We start from the raw sequence: 25,642 nt of genomic DNA on the forward strand, positions 1-25,642 counted from the left end.
GGGTGATAGTAATGTCCAGGGATTGTGGTGGATGACAGTGGAAGATTTTTATGTGCCACATGTTCCCATATGTATTAGACTCATTTTCCGTTTTGCCATTTGAAATATTGAATCTCTGACACTAACCCATAACCTACTAGACTCTGACTACTTATCCTAACATCGATAAAAATAATCCTAAAGGACTAGAAGTAGAAATGTTTGATAGGAGGCATGGTGTATACTTGGATTTGCCTTTTTCTTCATCAGAGATACATATTATAAAACCTGTCACACATTTTTCTCGTTTTACTTCTCCATGAATTTTTCAAATTAACAAATATGTAACTTCCTGACTCCCTGTCTCTGTTGCCTGGGTCACAATGTATATTTCTATATAAATATATAATCCTACTGCCATCACAGGTATATTCTTGAGAGTACTCTCACTTTGAAAAATACGAATTTCATGAAGAGATCACTGCCCCCAATACACTGAGGTAACTGACAATTCAAGCTGTGGTGTGCTTTATACTTCATCAAGATTATACATGAAACAATGTAGAGGAAAATGAATATTTTGGGTACATATGTGAAGGATATATATCCCATTATGAATTTCGATTGGCATACATACTATTATATTTTAATGTATTAATATATATATATATATATATATATATATATATATAGAGAGAGAGAGAGAGAGAGAGAGAGAGAGAGTTTGGATTTGCAAACATGAAATATATGTGTCATATACTTATACTACCTTGATTCTTTCATGTCCATCTGTGTGGATTTATAATCAACTTTTCACAAGATATTTCTCAGAAATATTCATTTTCTTGACATAGATATTCATTTCTGAATACTGAAAATGAACTTCAGAGACTATTCAGTACTAACCCTAATATTTCTATAGTAAGTGACTCAGTTTAACATCTATGAAAGTATATTGATATGGGACATGATGTGTATTTTGAAGTAAATTTTCTTTCAAAATTTTTATATTCCTCTTTCTTCAGAAATGATACATCATAGGATGTATCTTTTTAACCACAATTCACAAATTGATATGCATATGATTTACTTTCATTCACTCCCTGTATCAGAACCCATGTATATTTCCATGTTGCTTTACTTGCTTTTTCATGAGATTTCTTTTATAACACATTACTTTTGAATTCCATCATCATTTTCGAAGCAAAACACAAACACAGTTTGTTGTAATTAGTAACCCTAATATTACCACTAGATGTATGACTACTTGATTATTATAATAGCCATTCCAAAAGCACTGTACAGGCAGCAGGAAATTTACTTGATTTATGCATTAAATCCCTGAGACAAGTTTATGCAAAGTAGCCAGTGTAAGAGTGTTGTGTAAAGATATCTTGGGAATAAATAGGGATTTTATTTCCTGACTTCTTTTGTGAATGACTGTTAGAAACCATAGTCCATAAAAGTCCTAGAAAAAGAATGCAAATTTATTTGTTTGCAATTTACAGATATTTGCACATGCTCAGTTACCTTTGCATCTAAAATTGGAAACTTCAGAACATAATAACTTGAAAAAAATTGTTAAAGTTGAAAAACTCAATGCACAAACAAATTTATTTTAGAAGCATTTGGTAGTTGTGGAGTTATTACTGTGGTCACCAGGGTTGGGACAGGGCTCTGGAAGGTCTAAAATCTCACTCAGGGTATTGGTGATTCACTTTATTTTACACTACTACACCCACAATACAATACTGCCAGCAAGAACAGTTGAGAAAATATGCTGATAATGTCTTGAGATGAACTGGCACCTTTGACATTTGGCTACTTCTTTTCATTTATCCCAGCTCATGAAACTGTTGGGAATATATTCATGATACCTAGAAAATCAGACATTTTCTGTGCCTTAGATACATGTGGACCACTTCTCCCACATTTTTCTTTACTGAGGGTTATTCTGGCCTTTGGAAATTTGGTCCCAAATGTGGTACTTTGCTCAACATAGATCTAATGCCCAGTGTAATCTAGCATTTTGTACTGATTAAAGGTAGATATTTTCTAAATTGTGCAATGTTTCTTAGTCAGTCTACTCATTTTTTTTACTTTAAAAGAAGACACTTATAACATTAGTAGTTTTTTGTTAAGTGTATTTATAGGTGGAAAATGATCCATAATTTAAAAATTCTTCTTTATTTTCAGCATAATTTTCTCCTTAACATCATCTTTTTTTTGTGTTGCTAAGGTTGTAACCCAGTACCCTGCACTTTATGCACACATGAATTGTGCCATCAGTCCCAATATCTAAGTTTAAATTGGTGAGTTTCATCCATTCACGTCTAATGTTATTTTTCACATGATTGAATTTAGATAGACCTTTCTGTTGCTCTTAGCAATACCAAAATGAACTGCTGGGAGCCATCAGCCAAGTAGCTATGACAATTTCCTTGCCAGCGTACCCCCATGTTTCTTTAGTGGAAGGACTCATGGAAATAGGACATTTTGCAGGACATTGCATGTAAGGTGACCTTGCTCAAGGACCAGGTTAGGGTGTTCCTGGTTTAGCATAATAGGAGATTAGGGTGTTCCCCCTTTAGAATAGGGCGTATCCTGCTGCTGAGTTCCGCTTGAGTTCTTAGGGTCAGACAGTATATTTTGGGAGACAGAAGCCCAGTGGAGTGGATTTGGGCAGAGTGTGGATTTGGGCAGAGAACGTGGATTCCCCCAGAACGTGTTTGTAGACGGCCGGTGTGAGTTCAGGAATAAAGAATTGCTGTTTGAATCTACAAGCTGTGTGGAGACTCGTGATTTGTGCCCGCCAGAGACTGCGGCAATGAACATAAATATGAATTCAGATTTTGTTCATGTTATGATTCTTTGGTCTATATTATTGCAATATAGTTTATAATATACATTGGTGTCACATAACAATCACTATTTTATTTGTTCTCCTGAATTAAAGGTTTGTGAGTATTTTGCATATTTTACTTCCCATATAAATTTCAGGAAAAAAAAGTTCAGTTTTCTCTCTGCTTTTATTAAAACAAAATCATGCTAAAAATTTTATGGGGAAATATTGTACGTTAAATTGAGAAAAAAAATGGTTGTCTTTACAGTGTTAAGATATATTTACACACATGATATTTCTAATTCAGTTTTTTATGTGTTTCTGAAAATTTCTATTTTGTAATAAGCTCTACATAATTCCCTTGAAAGCCTCTATACATGTGATATGTTATACAGATATCACTTTTATATAATACTTATGTAATATTTTTTTCACTTTGATAAATAGGGTGTAATGAAACCAAAATATTTCTAGGTTCTAAAGTTCAATTTTGCCTCAAACTTTAGTATTTCTTTCTTCTTGAATATACCTCCTCTTTATTCCAGCCCCTATAATTCTACTGTATGAAATAATATAGAAGTAGCCTTATGCTATAATGTAACTAAGTATTATCCTCGCTCACTGATACTTAGTGAGAAGCATCATATATATTAAATAAGTAAACACTTTGTACAGAACAATAACTGTTATATACAACTACATTTCTAGTTAATGAAAACTTGTTTTCTGTTCTCATCAATACTATGTAATTTTTTGTATCTGATGCTATTTTCTATTTCTCTCAGTTGTTAAAATGTTATTATTATTATTATTATTTTGAAAATTTCATCAAAATAATTTGGTAATTTAAGTCTGTTACCTGCTTCTCCCTTGTTGTGTCTTTCACTTCTTTTTTTTATTAAAAGTGCTTAGTTGTATGTGAGTTTTAGCTCTAGGTGTGATCACTGAGCCACACCCAGAGCACAATTTTTATATTATTTAGAGACAGAATATCACTGAGTTGCTTAACACCTTGCTTGTGCTGTCTGTCTCCCACTGTCACTTCTCTTTGTACCTTTCAATGCTATCATTTATGAATAAAATTTTTTAGTTTTGCCCAGTTTATAAATTTTTAACTTATTTTGTGTAACTTTTTGAGAAGATATAAAACCTCTTTTTTGTGATTATTGAGATTGATATCTAGGATGCAATTTTAATAAATTACATTCCCAGCCATTTTTTGAATTTAATGTTGAAACACCATGTTAGTAAGCTGCCCAAGCTGGCCTTAAAATTTCAATCCTCATGCCTTATCCTCCCAAATTGATGGCATTAGGGGCATGTATTATAATGTTAACACTAAAAATCCACTTTTTATTATGGTGTCTGGGATTGAACCCAGTGGAACCTGATCACTGAGACATTCCCAGAGCACTATTGTGTATATTATTTAGAGACATGGTGTCACTAAGTTGCTTAGCACCCTGCTTGTGCTGAGGCTGGATTTGAACTCAAAATCCTCCTTTCTCAGCATTTTAAGCCACAAGAATTACAGGCATAAAGAATTGTACCAAGCTTTTAAAAAATATTTTATTAGTTTTTGATGGATATTTATTTACTTATATGTGGTGCTGAGAATCAAAGTCAGTGTCTTGCACATGCTAGCCAAGTACTCTACCACTGAGACACAACTCCAGCCCATGTACTCAACTTTTTATACTCTCTTTGAAGTAATCAGTAGCTACTTTAAAAATTAAAATTGAACTTATATTACTTTTTCTAGAGTACAGTTATGTATTACTAACTAAAATTATTTTTAGTATTTTTTAAAACCAATCTAATGAATGACTGTTATTTTTTATTCAGAGATTATTTTATCACCTCTTTAGGTTGGTGAAAGCTTTTTGTTTATTTTTTAAATATGGAGGTCTCCTATTATCGAATGTGGGTCTATGCTAATTGTGTTGAAAATGATTCTAGAGAGTTCATGCAATTTCCACATTTCAAAGACTATTGGGGCAGAGAAAAGTCAATATTTATAACCAAGAAACTATTTCCAGTGGAAGCATAGTACAAGTGTTCGACCTGGAGTGTAATCCATATGTTTCAGTGGTAAGGTTGTGTTAGCACCACCACCCTAGGTTTTTGGGATTCTCTAAGTCACAGTGAATGACTTTAAATCTACTACTCTTTTTAAAAATAAAATTTCTCCTACCTGCCGAAAGGTGAATTAGACTTAAATTTTCTGAAGGTGCTGATGTTGATCTTTAATTATAGTGTATAAATGACAAATAAGAAGGGCCTTAAAATTGTCGCATATTTTCCAACTATATGGAGTAAAACACTTAGATGTACTTACGTGAAATAACAAAAATGCATTTCAGAGAAGTGATATCACAGAAATTTCAGGGCAAAATCTTGGAAATATTGGAAAAATATGTTCATATACATATGCATTTTTATAGAGAAAAAAGATAAGTGATAAGTGCATGAGTATGGGTGTAAATTCAGTGTGCCATATCCATTGTAGGTACATGAAGTAGTAATCAACATGATCCAGAAATCTATAATTGTGGAAAACATTAATAACAATATAGAAAAAAATACACTAAATTGTTTTAAAATGCCTCTGTCCTCTGTTCTTCTTATAAATTTAATTCTGTCAAATGGGCTTATATGGCTATCATTCTCTCTGAATTTATGTTTTCTTTTGTATTCAAGATTTTGTCAGCTCTGAAATGTAATTCCCTGTCCTAATATTACGTTTGTGGCTCTTTTACCAACTGTTCTGGACTGCAGAGGCACAGAACTACATCACTCATTCTGCAAAATAAACTGACTTTTGTCAATCTTTGAAAACAATATTTGAAAATACAAATCTTTTTGAGGGTCTTTCATATCCTAAAATAGTTTGTCAGACCTTGTTTGAGTTAGAGGGTAATTACTCACTATGTTAGCAACATCTTCCCTATGAGAAAGGCTTATCTATCTTCTTTGTTTAGGAGGCCCAATAAACACAGAAGGGAAGTGTTTATGGTCATAAACAAAGGAATACCAGAAGCCATTAGATATGAGAAAATGTAAAAAAAAATCTTCTCTTAGAGCCTTTAGATATAAGATAGCCTTTCCATGACTTTTATATGAGTCCATTCACAGTCACTCACATTCAAAATCTTGTATTTAAGTTATCCATTAATGTAAGAGAATAATTTCTGGTTATTTTATTCCAATATGTGTCTAATTCTTTTATTTTTAGCAGTAGTAGAAAATCAGAGATTAGTGAATATGAAGCCTTTTATATGAACAAATTTTTATTATGATCATTATTGAACAGCATTAAGTAATATTTATCAAAACATTAACCAAAGCTGCTAGAAAACATGATTAAAGCTTTATTGAATTTTCTGAGTTTCAGGAATAGCTTAAATAGCAGATCTTAATTTCTAATTTGTATGTTTGGGTAGTTTTGATTCCTATTAAAATCTTCCTTGTGATGTGAACTAACTTGGGCAATTTTTAAAATTTATTTATTTATTTATTTTTATCTAATCAGCTATAAAGAACAGTAGAATATTCTTTGATTTGTTGTACACACCTAGAGCACACAGTTTTCCATCTGTGGTAGTACAAAAAATAGGGTCACACCGTTCATGCATTCATAAAATTACCCAGGGTAATGATGTTGGTCTCATTTCACCATCTTTCTTGTCCTCTTTGCCCCTCCCCTTCCCTTAGTCCCCTTAAACATACCCAAAATTACTCCACTGTTCCCACACTTCTCAAAGTTATGAATTAGCATCTGCTTATCAGAGAATAAATTTGTCTTTTTTGGTGGGGAGGGATTGATTTCCTTCATTTAGCATGATATTCTCCAACTCCATCCATTTACCTGCAAATGCCATAATTTTATTCTCTTTTCATGCTCAGTAATATTCCATTGTGTGTGTTTGTGTGTATCCATGTCTTTATTTCCCTATAGAAAGGCATCTAGGTTGGTTCCACACTTTGTCAATTGGAAACATGAGCATTTTGTTGACTGTTTTTTCTGTCATCTCATATTGAATGAATGTGATTTGGCAAAAATTAGAGTCAAATCTACTTTTCTAGCTCATAGATATTTGTGTCTTCTACGTTTTATATAAAAACCTTTGACCTTATTGCAGGGGGTACTGGGGATTAAACTCAGGAGCACTTAATATTTAACTTCAGCTCAATCTTGTAATTTATTTAGGGACAGGGTCTCACTAAGTTGCTTAGCACTCTGCTCATTGCTGAGGCTGGTTTTGAACTTGAAAAACTTCTGCCTCATCCTTCTTAGCCACTGGAATTACAGAAGTCTTTGACTTGTAGTTTCATAAAATAAGGGGCACTGAGAATATCTTTTTTTTATTATTTCTTAGTTTTGTTTTGTCATCATCATACTTTCCATGAGGTAAAAATTTGTTTCATGAGGATATTTGTAAAGTAAACATGAATGCAAATGTGAGAAACTGAGTAAAAAGAAAGGAAAGAAGTGAAAGTCAACAGAGGGTTTGAGACTGTGATGGTGGCCACTGTGAGAAATCTGAGCTTTTTTCTGTACGTTTTCTTATGATATTTTTTATGGCTCCAAAAATTGAAACTAGGGCCTCATGCATGTTACACAAGTACTCTACCAATGAGTTACACATACAGCCCCTGGTTGTATATTCACTAAGGGATTGCATTTTATGATATTCAATTCTCAGGAGAATCATGGAAAAGTGATACTTTTATTTTTCTTGTAAAATTTAGCCATCAACTAATAACTGCTCTTCAAATAAACTGAGGGTGTGCTTTCAGATTTGAAAAAAAAAATACTGTGCTGTAAACCTGAATTTCAAGACTCACAAAGTAAAATATATCTAAATACACACACACACACACACACACACACACACACACACACACGGAATGCCCCTGGGGATTGACTGTTCCATGGAATTCTGGACCGAGGATGAGAAGAATCAGAGTGTGGTGGTTGACTTCCTTCTGCCCATAGGGATCTACCTGAACTTCCCTGTGTCCCACAATGCCAACCTCAGCACCATCAAGCAGGTACTGCCTGGTCTCCTGTCATCCCTGGGAGCTCTGGGAGCTCAGAAAGAGAGAGGCATTGTTCCTCACACTTGAGAACCTCAGATATAAATTTTGAAAAATATACAATATCAATAACTTGTATAAAATGGATGGTTAAACTCCACTTACTATCTGAATTCAGCTCACCCCATGGCAATGTGTTCCCCTCCCTAGTTACCAGAGGGCCAGCTACTAGCCTCAGTCGCCCTTAAGCCTCCAGTTCTGGAATGGAACTTTGAAAGTTTGACTCACATTATGCTGTCTGTCACTTTAGTGACCACAGTCTGCTCCCAGCCACATAAGGGCCTTGCAGGAATTTGTCTTTAAAACTGTTGCCAACATAGTGCCCATCATCCTTGGAAAGGGTCCTCAGGTTCATTGGATGACTTTCAGGATGAATTACTGAGTCAAAGCAATGAACATCTGCTTTGGTAGATGCTGTCCTGTGGCTTTCAAAGGGGTTGTGCCACTTACAAACTAGGGTTTAATGGGTCATGCCTTGGACTGCCCTAGGGCAAGAATTTATTTCACAATTTTAAAAGCTATTATTGAGAACAGGAAAAAAATGATAGAATCAATGGACCACACTTGAGGGATTTTTTAAATGTCCTTGAAGATTTCTCTCTACCTTTCTTCAATCCTTCCTTAATTTTTTCTACTTCAAAAGTAGCTGGGTGTGTCCCCAAATGTTCTGGTAGCTGAGTCAGTAGGATTGCAAGTTCAAAGCCAGCCTCAACAACACAGTGAGATTTGAAGCAATTAAGTGAAATCCTGTCACTAAATAAAATACACAAAAGGGCTGAGGGTATGGCTCTGTAGTTGAGTGTCCCTGAGTTCAATAATAATAATGGCCCATAAAATTTTGGAAAATAAGAATGAGAAGGAAGAGACCTGCCTGTGATCCTGCCATAGAAGACAGCCACAGGCACTACCTTACTCATTTCCTGTTTTCTAACCACATTCTAACTAAATTCTGATTATGAACTTTCATGACTTGTTTTTCTGAGTGACCACAGTAACATCTTGTTCATATTCTAGTTCCTGTAAACATCATTATATGGTTCACTTGATGTGCTTATAGAACTTCAAACAACGTGCCTAAAGTTGAAACACTACAGTAGCAGACTTGTCCCTGGGGTCCCATCTCTCACTTAATTGTGGTTTTGATTTCTTCATATTTTTATTGATATATAGCTTTGTGGGCTACGTGTTATGTGTCTCAGTGGTTCAGCTCTGCCATGGCTCAAGGCCACCATCGCCTTGGTGGGGTGAAAGCAGAGCTAGATAATGTGTCTAAGGAGGGCCTGGCTGCTCAGTCCCCAATCTCCACACATTAAGTCCTTCACAGAGCACAGGGACAGGAAGCTTGCTGACTAGGTGGTTGGTCACAAGGGCCAAAGGGTTCCTAGGAAGCGATGCTTGGGGTCTCCCTTTGCCCTCTATGTGGCTCGTGCAGAATGGGATGCCCAGACTAGAGGTCTCTACCTGCCTCTCAGCAGCTGTCATGGCCAGCAAGGCTGACCATAACGATTCCTCTCAGATGCTGTGGCACGAAGCCCAGAATGAGCCCCTCTTCCACATGCTCAGTGACCCCGAGGCCTATGTGTTCACCTGTGTCAACCAGACCGCAGAGCAGCAGGAGCTAGAGGATGAGCAGCAGCGGCTGTGTGATGTCCGGGCCTTCCTGCCCATGCTGCACCTGGTGACCCGCGAGGGTGACTGGTGACCACATGGAGAAGCTCATCAACTCACAGATCAGCCTCCTCATCGGCAAAGGTAGGGCTCATAGATCAGCCCACACCTCGGCAAGGTAGGGCACACCTGGGTGGCTGGTGCCAAGGCACCTGCACTGAGCCTGCTCCTGCCCTACAGGCCTCCACGAGTTCGACTGCCTCCAAGACCCAAAAGTGAATGACTTCTGCACTAAGATGTGCCAGTTCAGTGAGGAGGCGGCTGCCCACCGGCAGCAGCTGGGCTGGGAGGCCTGACTGCAATACAGCTTTCCCCTTCAGCTGGAGCCCTCCACCAGGAGCTGGGGGGACAGCAACACCTCTCAAATCTCCAACCCAGACATGCTGGTCAATGTCAAATTTGAGGGCAGCAGGGTGAGCCCATAGCCCATGTCCTAGGGAGGCTGCCCCAGCTGTGGCACATGGGCTGCTGTGCCCATGGCAACCTTCCACTGCTAAAACACTCCAGTGTCCCAGGCCCCCAAATTTCTCTTCTCTCACTGCCATCACGTGGCATTTGCCAGGTGTGCAGGCATGCAAGGGTGTAGTCAAGCATTCCATCAGGTAAGCTCTCCAAGGCTGAATTGGTCACTTAATTCACTGGACAAGTATTTCCTGAGTGTCTGCTGTTATTTTCACCAGTGAATGACCCAGGTCCTGTCCTTGTGGGGCTCACACTTGGGGATACCAAATAAAGGCAGGCACGTGGCCTTGCCCCTTTTCCCCAGAAGCCCATGGGCCTGAGAGCAGCATGCCAACACTCCCTCCTCCCCACAGGAGAGCTTCACCATCCAGGTGTCTACCAAGGATGTGCCCTTAGCACTGATGGCCTGTGCCCTCCAGAAGAAGGCCAAGGTGTACCAGCACCTCACAATGGAGCAGCCTGAGGACTATGTGCTGCAGGTGAATGGGCGGCATGAGTACCTCTATGGCAACTACCTGCTCTGTCAGTTCAAGGTCAGGACTGCAAGAAGCCCTCTGCACTCTGGGATCCTTACCACTCTAGAAGGGGCCAGCATAGGAGTGAGAGAGCCAGACTGTGGGTCTCTCTTGGTTCCAGGGAATGGATATACCACCCATTGACAGTTCAATCTTACACTCTCATCTCAGTACATATGCAGCTGCCTGACCATGGTGCACTCCTTTTCCATCCTTGCCATGCAGGATGAGCAGAGCAAACCGGCCTCTCAGGTCCCGAAACCAAACACCAAACCGCCCCCCATTCCCATGAAGAACGTGAGATGGTGTTCTCCCCTTTCTTACCCTCTTTCTCTCCCTACCTCCTTTTGGCCAATCCTAGAGCCTCTTGGGCAGCACCAGGGCTAGGCATTGATGCAGGGGACTTTGGATGGTGCAGTCCTTTTGGAGAGTCAGGGCCTTGAACTGACACCCAGGGTGGGGTCCTGTCTGAGCTACTGCATTCCCAGATTGCCTACTTCTCTGCAGATCTCAGGGGGGCTGGGGCCTCTGGGCCTCTGTGTGGCAGACTGGTAAAGGATGGTGTTGGTGACAGGTTTCTGAACCTTGCCACAAATTTGAAACCCTCTCCCCCTCTCCCCAGCCTTTCAGCAGTCAGGGGAATGAGCTGGGATTTAAGCCCCTCTCCTCTCCTCTCCAGCCCTCCTCTGTGTCCCTGTAGTCATTGGGGCAGCCTTTCTGCATTGGGCTGATCCAGGACAGCAAAATCAATGCTGATGAGCAGATGAAGGTAGGGGCTTGGGTACCAGGTGAGTGGACAGGTGGTTTTTTATGTTTTTTTTTTTTTTTTCACAAACAGGGTGTGCTGTAGCCTGGAGGGGCAGCAGAGAAAGAAGAGTGGGAGTGTGTCACACAAAAGTCACCTGGACAATTACTCATTATCTCTGCCTGGATTGGCTGTGAAACACATCCAAAAAATAAGAGGGGAAGGGAGCCGGCCAGCAGGTCAGGGAGGCTGATTAATGGAAACCTGGCCAAGCAACTTGTGGGTATTTGACTTTGGTGGAGCTTGTGGAATCAGGCACAGCCCAATGAAGTAGGAGGCCCAGTCAGAGATGTGTAAGTCACCACAGAAGCTGGCTGCAGCTGGGCTGAGGTGCTTCCAGGGGTTACCCACCCAGGGGTGCCCAGAGTCTGGGGGACACTGCACATGATTCTCCCTGGAAGCTGAGCCCCCATGGGCTAGGGGAACAGTGCCCTGTTGTCTCTTCAAAAAGCACTTTCATGGCTCCTCTGCACTCAGAACCACCTGCAGAGGTGGATTTATTGTCCCACTTCTGGGAGGTGATGCCTGTCTGGGTCCACAGAGCATACCATGTCTTGTCTGGGTCTCTTTTTCTGGCATTACTTTACAATCTTGCAAGTGGGGTGTGTCTGCAGGAGTCATGGAGGATTGGGTGGGAGCAGCTCTGGGGATGGGCTGGCAGGTTGGAACTGGAACAGGTGCACTGGACACTGGAGCCACATGGGGCTCAGAAGATGCTAGGCATAAAGGTAGCCAGAGCTGTTAGAAGCAGAAGGGACCCTGGAACTTCTGAACCCTGATGAGGAGACTGAGGTTCTGAGTTGACCCACAGAGTCAAGTGTACTGAGACTGGCTTGCCCCAGTACAGCCTGGGGTACCAATGCTCCAAGACACCTGTACCACTGAGCTGCCAGCCTACACTCTGCTGGACCAATCTCAATGCAAGAAGTAGATTTGGACCCCTGTGTAAATGGGGACCTTCAAGGAGAGGATTGGAACTTTAGATGGGGTGGGGCCTTCGCTCCCTCACCCATGCCCTGTACCCCTTCCCCAGCTGGTGGTGCAGGCTGGGCTCTTCCATGGCAATGAGATGCTGTGCAAGACGATGTCCAGCTTGGAGGTGAGTGTGTGCTCAGAGCCCATGTGGAAGCAGCATCTGGAGTTTGACATCAACATCTGTGACCTGCCGTGCATGGCCCGGCTCTGCTTTGCACTTTTTGCGGTGATGGAGAAGGCCAAGAAGGCGCACTCCAGCAAGAAAAAGTCCAAAAAGGTGGTGGGTTGGACTGACTGGGAGAGGCCCAGGCCTCAGACACCCAGTGAAACCCCTTGCTGGGGCCTCTTGCCATCCTGCTTCCACAGGCAGATACCCTGAGGACAGGGGTCCTGGGAGAGCCTGGGGACCCCAGTCCCCCTGCCCAACCTAGTCTGGCTCCTTAGTCTGACTTCCTGTGCTGCCTGAGTGATACCTCATGATTTGCCTGACTTGAAATATCTAGCCCAGGCCTCGGGTCCTTAGGGGTCCTGGAGGAAGCGCCCTTGGTGGAAGGACAGTGTTCTCAGGGGGACAGAAATGATGAGTTAGTGGCTGCCTGGGGAGAGTGTGGCTGGGCCCCAAGTCACTAGACCCAAGATGTGACTTGTCCCTTGTCCTGGGTCAGCTATGGGACTGGTGAGGTTACTCAAGTGTCTCTGTATGCTGGGTGTGAAGATGCAGGAAGCCAGGAAGGGATCTTGCTGGCTTAATTACTGAAACTCTGACAGGAAAGAGGTAGCGGGTCCTTTCCCTCCTCCTGGGTCTAACTTGGAGTCCTTCCATGCAGTCTGGATCTGCTCTCCTGGTTGGCCTGGAGACTGGTTCCATTCTGCATATGAACAAGAAGAGGTTCACTCTGATCTGTAGTATTCTTCTCCAGGACTGCCCAATCGCCTGGGCCAGCCTCATGCTGTATGACTATAAGGACCAGCTCAAGACTGGGGAGCTCTGCCTCTACATGTGGCCCTCTGTTCCAGGTGGACCCAGCCCAGCAGGGAGAGGCTCTTGGAGGGTAAGGCATCCAGAACTGGTTCCCCTACAACTACATCTCTCCCTGCCTTCAGATGAGAAAGGAGACCTGCTGATCCCCATGGGTACTGTGCATAGCAATCCCAACACAGAGAGTGCTGTCACCCTGGTCATCTACCTGCCCAAGTTGGCCCCTCACCCTGTGTACTACCCTGCCCTGGAGAAGGTCAGTGAGGTCCTTCTTGGAAGCTGAGCGCTAACCTGGAGCTTTCCTGGAGGTCCTCAGAGGGGGTCCCTGGCCACCCCAGCCTTTGCCCATTGCTGGGGGCTGGGTCATCATACTGATTTGAGGCCTTCCAGTAGCTATGTGGCCCACCAGGGATGTTGGTGATGTCTGATGACATTTTGCTGTCACAGCCAATGGGAGGGGTGCTACTGGCCTGTGGCAGGCTGAGCCTGGAGATGCTACTGAATGCCCTGCAGTGTGCAGGAGGGCTCCCACCAGCAAGAGTGGTTGGCAGTAGTGCTGAGGTGCAGATGTCCTGCCTAGAGCCCTGCCAGTGCTGGGGAGCTCACAGCAGGTACACTTGTTACAGATTCTAGAGCTGGGACGTCACAGGGAGCGTGGGCCTACCACCAAGGAGGAGGTGAGCTGGGGTGCTGGTGGGGCATGGAGCCAGGTGCTGGGCTGGAGGCCTCACTCCCTGTGCCCCTTAGAAGCTGAAGCTGCAGAGAATCCTGGAGCAGCGGGGGTGAGGAGAGATGTATGAGCATGAGAAGGAACTGGTGTGGAAGATGTGGCATGAAGTGCAGGAGCACTTCCCAGAGGCTCTGGCCCACCTGCTGCTCATGACCAAGTGGAACAAGCACGAGGATGTGGCCCAGGTGGGTGGAGAGGGGCACCAGGGGCACAGCTGGAATAGAGAGATAGCAGTGGGCCGCCCACCACCTGACTGCAAAGCGTCCTCCAGATGCTCTACCTGCTGTGCTCCTGGCCCGAGCTTCCTGTCCTGAATGCCCTGGAGCTGCTGGACTTCAGCTTCCCTGACTGCCACGTGGGCTCCTTTGCCATCAGGTCCCTGCGGAAACTGACGTGAGTCCCAGCTGGGCACTGAGGCCCACGGGCTGCCAGCTCCTCACTAAGACAGCTTGCCCTGGCAACCTGGAACTGGGTGCTGTGTGGAGATGAGCCTAGGCTGGCCTTACCCTCTTTCCAGTCACCTGCCAGCTGGAGACTTCTGTCCTGAGTTTCAGAACCCCAGACTCAACCAGCCTTCCTCCCCCACAGGGACGATGAGCTTTTCCAGTGCTTGCTGCAGCTGGTGCAAGTCCTCAAGTACAAGTCCTACCTGGACTGCAAACTGACCCAATTCTCGTTGGACCAGGCTCTGGCCAACCGAAAGATTGGCCACTTCCTATTCTGGCATCTTCGGTAGCTGGATGCACCCCTGCTGATTCCTTGGGAACCTAGAAAGGCCATGGGGGATGAGGGTCTCCTGGCCTGCTGACCTCATGTTTACTGGGCTGGGGAGGGGCTATGTGCCACTCCTGGCCATTCTCAGCCCCATCTTCTCCCTCCAGCTCTGAGATGCATGTGCCGTCCGTGGCCTTGTGTTTCGGCCTCAACATGGAGGCCTACTTCAGGGGAAGCACCCACAACATGAAGGTGCTGATGAAGCAGGTGAGGCACAGAGTGCCTGTGCCTGAGGCGGGCTCCCCTTCGAGGCCCCTTCACAGTCATACTCCTGGTTCTGGCTCAGGCTCATGTGCACTGCTGCTACTCCATTCTGCCCACCAGGCAGAAGCACTGAGCAAGCTGAAGACCCTGAGCGACTTAGTGAATGTGAGCTCCCAGAAGACCACCAAGCCCCAAACTAAGGAGCTGATGCACTTGTACATGCGCCAGGATACTTACCTAGAAGCCCTTTCACACTTGCAGTCCCCATTGGACCCCAGCACAATGCTGGAAGAAGTCTGGTGAGCCCCAGGCCTAGCCCCATCTGGAACCAGGCCCTAAGCCCCCTCCCCCACCCTAAGCCCCCAATCGCCCAGGCAACACTGCCCTCTGCCTGCAGTGTGTAAAGGTGCACCTTCATGGACTCCAAGATGAAATCCCTGTGGATCATGTACAGCAGTGAGGAGGCAGGCAGTGGTGACAGCGTTGGCATCATCTTTAAGAACGGGGATGGTGAGCCAGGCTGGGCAGGGGACATGCTGAAGCCTTGGCCTTCTCACCTAGGCTCATACTGCTCTGTGGTAGGGCCCCAGGGGGTTCCCTGAGAAGACAGAGCTCAGATACTCTGAGCTTTGCATGGGTGTATAACCCACTAGAAACTCCTGCCCTTCCAGAACTCTGCCACGACATGCTGACTCTGCAGATTATCCAGCTCATGGATGCCCTGTGCAAGCAGGAGGGCCTGGACCTAAGGTGGGGCCTCTATCCATCACCTGTTTGTTTGGGTCTGTAACAGGCTTCAGAGCCTGAGCCTGGAAAAGTTCCTGGTCTAAACTGACACCTCCCTGTTGGCTGTGAGAGCGTCTGTTCTTACAAGAGGTATAGGGCAGCTGGAGGGGTTTGGGTAAGGCCATTCCTGGTGCTCAGCTCCTATTTCCTGGCTTCCTACCCCTTGGGGAGCAGGGCCACCTTCTTCCAAGCCCGCTGACTCATTCTCTTCAGAGCAAACATGAGCCCAGCCAAGGTGTGCTTTGCAACTTGGGTGCCAGTTCTGTGTCTCTGAGGCACCTTCCCCAGAGCCCCACACCCCGTCTGGCATCCTCAGGAATTTGAGCAGTGTTCCCTCTGGTTTTGTTGGGTGCCTCAGTTTCCAGGGGGTTCCAGTAGCCCCAGAGAATGTCCTTAACCATAGTGTCTGCCTGTGCCTCTTCTCATGTGGTAGGATGACCCCCTATGGCTGCCTTCCCACTGGTGACTGCATGGGCCTCATTGAGGCAGTGCAGCACTAGGACACCATTGCCAACATCCAGCTGAACCAGAGCAACCTGGCTGCCATGGCTGCCTTCAACAAGGATGCCCTGCTCAACTGGCTCAAGTCCAAGAACCCTGGGTAGGCTTTCTTATTCCTGGGAGAGGCTCCATGGAGTGAAAGGTGAGGGAAGGGCTGTGACAGTTTCCGTGGCTGCTTGGCTCAGCTGAGCACTGGCCCACATCTGATTTGGGGCAGGAAAGAGAAGGTCACTGTTCCTGGGTGTCCATTTTTCATGGCTGTGTTATGCTACTCAACTCATTGGGTGTTAAAACCACCACCGTGTTTAGTCACAAATATGTAGCTTGAGTGGGTTCTGCTGAGTGTTTCTGCTGTAGTTTGAAATAGGTGGTGCTATTACTAGCATCTGTGATATTGCCTGAGCCCAGAGCATCTACCAAGGACCCAGTCACACTCCTAGGGACTTGGCTGTCAGTTGTGCCTCTTTATGCAGCCTCTCTTCATCTAACACATAGACCTTGTCTTCTCTGAATGGTATCGTGTGGGAGAAGGGGGCAATTTCAAGCACCTATGCTCCAGATTAATGCCCTCCATGTTGATTAACACAAGGCCAGATTCAAGAGGAGGGAAAATATAGGGAGCCCTGGTTTTTAATCTTCCCCACCCAGAGAAGCCCTGGATTGAGCCATTGAGGAGTTCACCCTCTCTTGTGTTGGCTACTGTGTGACCACATATGTGCTGGGCATCGGTGACCGGCACAGTGACAACATCATGATCCATGAGAATGGGCAGGTAAGGGGCACTGTGTTCAGCTGCCCAGTCAGCTTGTCTACATGCCTGGCCCAGGGGCCTCTCTGCCCTGCCCACAGCTCCCAGAAGAGTGCCCCAAGTCCTGCTGACTTGCTCTAAACAGAACCTCTCTTTGTGAAGCCTGTTAAGTAGCTGCCCTTAATTCCCCTCAGCTATTTCATATTGATTTTGGCCACTTTCTGGGGAATTTCAAGACCAAGTTTGGAATCAACCATGAGCGAGTCCCATTCATCCTCACCCATGACTTTGTCCACGTGATTCAGCAGGGCAATACTAGTAATAATGAGAAATTTGAAAGGTGAGGGTGCCCAGGGCCCCAGTGAGGGGACAGTGTCCAGCCAGGGGCAGGGATAGGGACATAGCCCTCAGGCTAACTCCTGCCTCCACCCTGGGGGTGCTGCCTTCTCTGCAGATGCACCCCAATCCCAGAGTACCCTGTTGGGCAGTGCAAACAGGAGGTCATTAAGAGGTGTAGGAGGCAGGCCCAGGCAGGGGCATTGGTTAGAGGATCTGGGTACACCCATAATACGACCAGGGGAAGACACTCAGGGGCAGGTGCTGGCTGGATGCCGAACCCCTGCTTGTCTCGGGCTGGGGGTGGCAGGGAGGACCCAGGGCTTTACCTATTTTCTCCACCTCTGCAGGTTTCGAGGCTACTGTGAACAGGCCTACAGCATTCTGCGGCACCATGGGCTCCTCTTCCTCCAACTTTTGCTCTGATGCAGGCAGCAGGCCTGCCTGAGCTCAGCTCCTCCAAAGACATCCAGTATCTGAAGGTATGCCAGCACAGGGCCACACCAGACTAGAGGCCAGGGTCCACCACAAACTTCCCAAGGCCTGCCTGAACCTCTACAGCTGTGGAGGAGCCTGCCTGCCATATGTATAGTGTAAAAAATGAGCTTGGCAGAGCTCATCCTGGTCAGAGTACATCTTGCCCGAACAGCTCAGGGACCTAGGAGATTTACCTCACAGATGGGGGCCCTCATGCCGTCCCAGGCCCAGCAGTACAGTATGGTGGGAAATGGCCAGAATGTTGGACTCCCTGGGCCTAGTCCCGCCCAGTTGAAGGTGAACTGTGATCTTGTTTGGTCATCCCATGTGTCCTCTGTGTCTTTCATGAATGAGATAAAGTCTCTTGTAGGTTTGCAAGACACTTTCCATTCCTGTCTTTTCACTTGGTGAGAGGCAGAGTAGGAGGGGGTGTATTCCCTGAAGCTTCTCCTGCCCTTCTCGCAGCTAAGATGAGGCCGCCTGATCATCTGCTTGCAGTTCTTTTAGGAAGGAATTTGAACAACCCGAGGGGGCAGGAGTACAGGGAGGCAGAAGGGATTGCAGATGCAGCAGGGTCAGGCCCCCTGAATGTTGATGCAGTTGTGATGATTCTGTCCCATGACACTCTGGTGCTGGGGAAGACGGAGGAGGAGGGGCTGAAGCACTTCCGGGTGAAGTTCAATGAAGCCCTGAGGGAGAGCTGGAAGACCAAAGTGAACTGGCTGGCACACAACCTGACAAAAGCCAACCGGCAATAGTGGCCACCTCTGAGTCGCCACAGGCTGGCAAACCTGTTCTGAGGATGGCTACCCTTGGTTGTCCTAGATGCGGCCTACACCTGAACTGCACCTCATGGGAAAGAACAGCACAATTGCCTTTTGTTTACACTAGTTATTTAGACAGGAAATGTTTCAAGATGATGGGGGAATGTGATGGACATTATTATCCAAAGTAGATGTACAAAGACACAAATTGGTGTAAATATACTTTGTATACAACAAGAGATATGAAAAATTGTGCTCTATTTGTGTAATAAGAATTGTAATATATTACGCTGTCTATATATATATACATATATGTGTGTGTGTGTGTGTGTATGTGTGTGTATGTATATGTGTATATATATATATATATATATATATATATATATATATATATATATATATATATATATATATATAAAATAAAGAACCAAACGGCCAGGGCTGGGGTTGTAAGCTCAGTAGTAGAGTAGTAGAGTGCTTGCCTCGCATGTGTGAGGTGCTGGTTTTAATCTTCATCACCATATAAAAATAAATTAAAAATAAAGGTATTTTTCCATCTACAAGTAAAAAATAACAAAAAGAATGAAACATCATAAATGCAAATGCATCCTCATGCAGAGGAGGGGTGCTGCACTGTGTCCAAGTACTGTGAGTTTTGCACCTTGAGGTTGTACCTTGCTCTTGTCTTAGGATGGGCATTCCAGGTCTTCCAGCTGGTGGATCTTGCCCAGCAAAGACTGACCTTCTCTTGGGGAAGCCTTGTTCCCAGTCTCCCCACCTAGCAGTTACTTGGCCTCCTGTCCACTTACGACACCTCAATCCCCAGATCACCTTCTGCCACCTGTGTGGCCCACCCTGTGTGTTCTCCATTGACCAAGTCCTAGGCAGATCCCAAAGAAGCCAGGGTACCCTCTAGACATAGGGATGCTTACTCTTCACTGCTAACGTGACTCTCAGGTAGAGGATGCCCTCACCACTTTCACCTTCAGGTAAGAAAATAATACCACTCTATTTACTGAACCTCTACAGCTAGAGAGGAGCCCGCCTCCCCTATGTATAGTATAAAAATGTGCTTGGCAGAGCTCCTCCTGGTCAGAGTGAAAGGTCAGAGAGGGTCTGTGTGGTGATGTGTGAATAGGCTGCCTGATCTGGCAGGTTTAAGGGAGGGATGGGGTTTGATGTCCCCCAGGGCTCACCTTTGAGGAACCATCTGGGAATAATCTTGGACCATGTGAGGCGGGGTCTTTCTCTCTGAGGGCACTTAATCTGAGATAGTCCAAGCTTAGCCTCAGTAATCCCAAAGGGCTAGACAAGAGAAACTGGCCCTACTGCAGGTTTCTGTGCCTCTTTCAGCTTTCTGAAGCCTCCTATAGTGAAGCGTCCAGGACCCACAGTGGGCTGGGGCCAGAGCCCAATCATAGAGCATGTGCTGAGTATGCATGAGGCCCTGGGTTTGATCTCAAGCAGTGTAAACAAACAAACAAAAATATGAAGAAGCCCCTGATAATCCTGATGTACAGTTAGCTCACTCAGGACCTTCTGGGCTCACTGCTGATCTCTCAGGTGTCTCCCAAGACTTGGCAGAGCCAGCAGACTCTGGCCCTTAGCAGCAGAGGTGCACAGCTTAAAAGGAATTCCAGATGCCAGCTCTCTGCATTTTCAATAGCTGTTGTGCCACCGGAGCACCTGTCTCATCTGCAGTAGCCAGAGATGACACTTTTGTTCCCAAATAAATGCTTGATTTAATCAAGCCACCTGCCTCCTTTACAATAGGAAAAAACACACACATGTTTATGTATTATGCTTCAAGGCATGGGCTACAGACCTTGCACACCCTCAGCGATTTCTGGGTGTATGGTCTGTTGCCCAGTGAGAACAGCTTCTATTTGTTTTCAATCATTTCATGTTGCAAGTTAAATATCACTGATGTGGGTTGAGGCTGCAGTCTTTTGTCACAAGACAGAAAGGCAAGTGGAAAGAAATTAAAGTCTTTCTATGGTCTTATGTTTTTGGCTCAAAAAGAAATCAAGGGAAAACAAAGTTTAAACAAGGCAGTAAATAGGCATCACTGCAGCTGGAGTAAGAACCAGAACTTTACTGTAGTGTACACACTTTCCCATCTAGCATCAATACATTCATCTGGGCAGGAACACCAAGGCACTACAGACCATATGGAAATATCCCTCTCTGTTAGCTTCTACCAGTGTCTAGACGGCATCTACACAGACTGCATGTGGATGGGCAGCCACACAACAGCACAGCCATCCTTGAGACTGTCAGTGAGGACACAGGGGCAGTGTGCAGGATGACCCCCAGGTTTACAGTCTAGCATCTGACATGTACATGAAGATTAAAGTTCTTTGTGGCTATAGCCCCAACTTCTTTCTCCCCTTGACCTTCCCATGGATCAAAGCAGCAGGATTCCTGGCTACTGAAGTGAGGATCTGACCCCAATGCAGGGGCTTTCTGCAGGAGTAACCCACAGGGGCTGGGGTGGGGTAGATGCGTACTGTTTTGGAACATTGTAGCACTCTGCCTTCCTCCATTTTGAGTGCAGATCCCTGGGGAAACAACTGCTATCTCCCAAACCAAGTGGTCAAGTGATCTGCACCACACCTTTCAGTTTCAATGAACCACAGAGAACTTCACCAGCAGGAAAATATACATTTATGAAGCCTCAGTACAGGAACACAAATCCTGGGTGACAGAAAAGGAAGCTTCTGGTCCTGAGAGGAGTGCATGAGAAGCCAGGGACCCCACAGCTCCCATCCCCAACATGATGCTAGAAGTGTGCAAAAACCCAAAGACGAAGACCCATTTCCAATCTTCAAACACAAACCACTACTCTGGTCCCAAACAGCACACCAAAATCCTACATAACCTTATACCTAGACCACAGTGAGTAGACCTCCCCTCCGAGTTTCCCAAGGGAGAAGGAACAGAAGCAGAGTCATTGCACTTGGCATCCTAGTCCTGAGTACACTAGCACAAACGACACAGAGAATTACAATGTATTTACAAAGCATTAAAAAGTCAGTTGATCACCTACATATTAACCCCATTCTACCACTTGTAAAAGCACTAGTTTGGAAAAAATAAATAAAGACCTTCAAAAAGAAAAAGAAAAAATGATTACCAAGTTTTACTTTTTGTCAGCTAGTCTGGTCACTGCAACTTTTCTGGAAGTGCAAGAGGTGGGCAACTCACTGGATGGCAGGAGCCTGGAGTGCTGCAGCCCCTGAGCTGGCAGGACGTGGCATTGAGGTAGAGTCAGCTCCTGGCTTTTGGGAAAAAGAGATCCAGCAGGTATGGGCAGGTGGTGGGAGGCTACAGTCCCACACACTGGGAATGGAAGGATAATCAGCAATGGGAGTCTTCAGACCTGCTGGCTAAAGAGATTTTGTACATGGAGGACCTGCTGGCTGGGAGATGGGTAGCAGACATTCTGAGGTGGGGATGCAAGAGTCCAGATCGCACTCAGTAGCTGAGTGTGGAGCTTTCCCACTTCAGCTGATGATGCTGGTTGAAGTTGTGGCTCTCCCCACAGCCACCCTCCTTCTCCTCACAGCTCTCCCACTGGACGATAATGATGTCTTCCTCCTCCTCCTCTCCAGCCTCACACTGCTCTTCCTCTTCCTCCTCCTCCTCCTCACCACTGTTCTAGTACTGGTAGGTCTGTGAGTCCAGCTCATGGCCAAGTCACCGAATGTCCACCTTCCAGGAGCAGCAGCAGAAGGGAGATGTCCCCCAGTGAGGGAGACTCTCCAGGGACAGGGGCCTAAGCCTTGCTGGAAGTGGCCTCTCCATGGAGTCCAGGCATGCAGAGAGCTCCTGGATGGGGATGCTCAGTTCCTTTTTTGGAGCACTGTCTCTGCATAGAGTGGGAGGAGCATCAGCCTGAAGCCAGCTCATCTCTGTACTTACACGTACTAGGTTATATGAACTTCAGTAAGGCCTCACTGAGCCTCAGATTACCCTCTGGATTTGAGGATCTTTGCTCCCCAAGTTGTGTGGTTATAAGGTGGAGGCACATGGACATGGAGGAGCCTGGTCTACAGTGCTCTGCAGCCTGGGGACTTGTCTGCTTTTATCTCCTTTTGGAGTTCATGGTGATGGTCAAGGCAGAGTCATTGCCATCCACCTCATTCTCCTTCCCCGTGTCCTGGTCCCATGAGGTTCACTGATGTGCAGCCCAGATATGAAACACCCCCAGGATGATCATAAACACCAGGAAATAAATGCAAACAATAATCACCATGGTGGCAGGATTCAGGATGACTGTCAAGGGAGAAAAAAGGACAAACAGGGCTGCAGAGAGGTCACCCAGATTGAGGCTTCCCACCTGTCATTTGTGAAGACACACTCCACCTGACCCTCAGAGACTAGAAAGCGCCAGGAAGAGCTTTGCGTGGCCAGAAATTGCTCAGTCACTGTGGCTGTGGGCAGGCAATCATTTCCTTGTGTGTGATGGGGAGCCGGAATGGTGCTTCCGTGCTCCCAGCCAGGTGGGACAGGGCTATCTGCCTAAGCTCTGTGTGATGCTTAGTGTTTGCACCTAGGTGCCTCCCAAGTCCTTCCTGTAAATGATTGAGGACTGAGCAGGTTGTGGCCTGACAGGTAAACAAAGAAAGCATTGCTTAGGGTGAACAAACTGTGGTTGGGCAGCCATATGGCTGGCATGTTCCACAGGATTGGCAGCAGGGATCAGGTTACCTGCAGTGGACAGGAAGAAAGGATCACTAGGGATGAGCATCCTGACTGTTTCCAAGAGGAGAAAAGGGGCAGCAGCAGCTGTGAACAATGCTAGTCTGAGTAGCCCCTGGGCCCTCCTGTAAGAAAATGGTGCATGTGTCAGTGACCAGAAAAAAACTAACAAACAAAAACAAAACAAAAAAACAATTGTAAGAAGTTAGAAACCACTGTAAATCTGATGTTGTTCCATGTCCAAGAAACAGCCCTTTTCTATTTTTTTTATTTTTAATTTTTTTTAAAGAGAGAGTGAGACAGAGAGAGAATTTTTTAATATTAATTTTTTAGTTTTTGGCCTACACATCATCATTGTATGTGGTGCTGTGGATCATACCTGGGCTGCATGCATGCCAGGTGAGTGCACTACCACTTGAGCCACATCCCCAGCCCAGCACTCTTCTAATAACAACAAACAAACAAACAAAAACAAAACAAAAATGCTTGTAAGCACTTAGAAACCACTATAAATCTGATGTTGTTCCATGTCCAAGAAACAGCACTTTTCTAATAATTTCTTTATAGTTAACTTTATAAAAGAATCCATCCATGAGAGCAGAGTGGCAAAGCAACTTCAGGTCCTAGTCACTTGGGAATTGGATGGTTTAGACATTTCCCCTGCCTTACCCCAAAACCCAGAAACTGGAAAGATGACACAATTCAAAATCTTTTATTTCCTTTCATGGTAAAGATGGTCAGTTGCTAATAAAAACCCTGGATCCAATTCCCCAGACCACAGAGCCCTTGAGCAACAAGAAAGCCACAGAAGATGTTGATGAAGGCTTCAGAGCAGGGTACTGCTCTCCCTGCTGTGGTCTGACAGTGACCACTGCAAACTGGGGCAGGGTTAGCCCTGAGAGTGTTGGGGCCCTGCATCATTCCAAGGACCCACCTTCACTGCCAACAGAGCCAGTGACATGACACCACTACAAGGATCCTTTAGTTAACCAGCTGCTGTTCTTTATAGAAGAGCGTCCTTTTGTCTCATGTGTGAAAACTTTAGCAACAACCTTGTCTCTTCCTGGTATTCCATAACACTTGCTCTCTATCACCTCCCTCCAGGGTCCCTCAGGCTCTCACTCAGATGCAGCAGATGGTGGAATGGAGCAGCTGCCCAATTTGTCAGTCCAGACTGCACAGGTCTAACCACAGCAGGCCAGGCTGAAGAAGGCCACCACTCCTGGGGTAAGCCTCATTTGCCATGATGAGTGTGCTAAGATGTGTCTACAAATATCAGGGCCAAGAGACAGGGCCCTCTGTCACCACCACAGCTGGCTGTTCTGCGTAGAAGCCCTACACATTCCTCCTCCTTAAGTTCATTGCTGAGGTAGCAGCCATTTAGCTCAGAGCAGATGAGAATGAACTACCAGTTGGTCAGTTGAACTACCAGTTGGTCAATGAACTACCAGGTATGCCAATTCCAGTAGCACAGGAGTTACAAAACCTTTTGGTAGCTGGGCATGGTACCACACCTGCAGGGTTAAGAAAAGTACCAGGTGTCTCAAGTTAGGAAGCTGGGTGGGGGCCAGAGCCAGGACCCCAGTGGCTAAAGGTAGACACCTGGGTTGCTGAGCCAGCAGGCCAAATGCATGTGGTTTTCCAATTGAGGAAAAAAACAGCATGCTTGGCGTTTTAGGGGCATATGCTAGTCCTTTGTAAGTTAGTGCCATGCTGGTAGCAGGCCCGCCCTGGCCCCCGGGGCTCAGCCCCCAGTTCCTTTTACTGCATGTCAAAGTGGCCAGCTCACAGGGTCATGATGCAGTTTTGCGGTTTCCCGTTTATTTGCCCCAGTCATATGTGCCTCTTTGGGAACATCTTGACCTGTTCAGAGCCTCCTGATAGGGGACGATGACGGTAACCCAAGGACGCAGTTATTACTCTTCCCTCCTCACTTTTGAGTCATTTCCCCAGCTGTTTCAAAAGATATAATAGGGGAACAAATTTGGCAATAAAGTGGCTGCAGCGCATGCTTCCTCCTGGATGAAGAACATTGGTGTCCTGTGTATTTCTTAACCTCAATGTCCCTCGCCGGACTCGGCTCCCATAGCCGGATGCGGCAGTGCCACATGTACTCTTCTTGTTCAGAAGGTGGACACTGTGCAAAAATGCTGGCTCTCCACAAGTTTGCAGATGGTGGGAGCCAGGTGGCCTCCAGCTGGCTCTGGCCTCTCACCTGTGAAAACCATGCCCAGGTCATAGGGGTTCCTTTCAATGCCCTTCTGCTGCAGGTGGGCTTTGTCCACTTCCAGGC

General features: G+C 45.6%; 1 pseudogene; it reads left to right on the plus strand.

The window, feature by feature from the left end:
* The first annotated feature begins 7,732 nt into the window (after positions 1 to 7,732).
* LOC143389222 (phosphatidylinositol 4,5-bisphosphate 3-kinase catalytic subunit delta isoform-like) lies at positions 7,733 to 18,639 on the plus strand (annotated as a pseudogene).
* The last annotated feature ends 7,003 nt before the right edge of the window (positions 18,640 to 25,642 follow it).

Source organism: Callospermophilus lateralis, unplaced genomic scaffold, assembly GCF_048772815.1.
Source record: "Callospermophilus lateralis isolate mCalLat2 unplaced genomic scaffold, mCalLat2.hap1 Scaffold_113, whole genome shotgun sequence".
NCBI classification, from domain to species: Eukaryota; Metazoa; Chordata; class Mammalia; order Rodentia; family Sciuridae; genus Callospermophilus; species Callospermophilus lateralis.